The sequence below is a fragment of the Crocuta crocuta genome, unplaced genomic scaffold (genome assembly GCF_008692635.1).
Source record: "Crocuta crocuta isolate KB4526 unplaced genomic scaffold, BGI_CrCroc_1.0 scaffold288, whole genome shotgun sequence".
Taxonomy (NCBI): Eukaryota; Metazoa; Chordata; class Mammalia; order Carnivora; family Hyaenidae; genus Crocuta; species Crocuta crocuta.
In genome coordinates, this window is record NW_027532607.1 from 5,733,820 (window position 1) to 5,734,266 (window position 447).

Sequence of the window (447 nt, forward strand, 5' to 3'; positions counted from 1 at the left end):
TGGAACGCGCGCCGGCCAATCAGCGCGCAGCGCCGCGGGCTCATTAGCATGCGCCGCGCCGGCGCCCACCTGCCGCCAGGGGGCGGTGTCCCCGCGGGGGCTCAGGTGAGAGCCGCGTGTCCGGGACCCGCCGCTGGGAGGATGTGTCGCAGAGAGCGAGCCTTGCCACCTGTGCAGAAGTGAGACGAAGCAGCCTCACTCATGAGCGCGGTGGAATAAACGATCCTTCACATCCCGGTTTTGCCGCTTAGCCAGAGCGACGTTGGGCAAGTTTCTTAAACTCTAAGCCTCAATTTCCTTACCTGAAAAGTAAAAATGACAAATGGAATAGTCATATCCAGCAGACGGTCGCTATCTCATGTAATGGGGAAATGTGTAACACAGGGCTTGACCCTCGGCATATGTTTAGCAGCGTTTAGGAAAACAATTCCTAAGCGGATTGGTAAG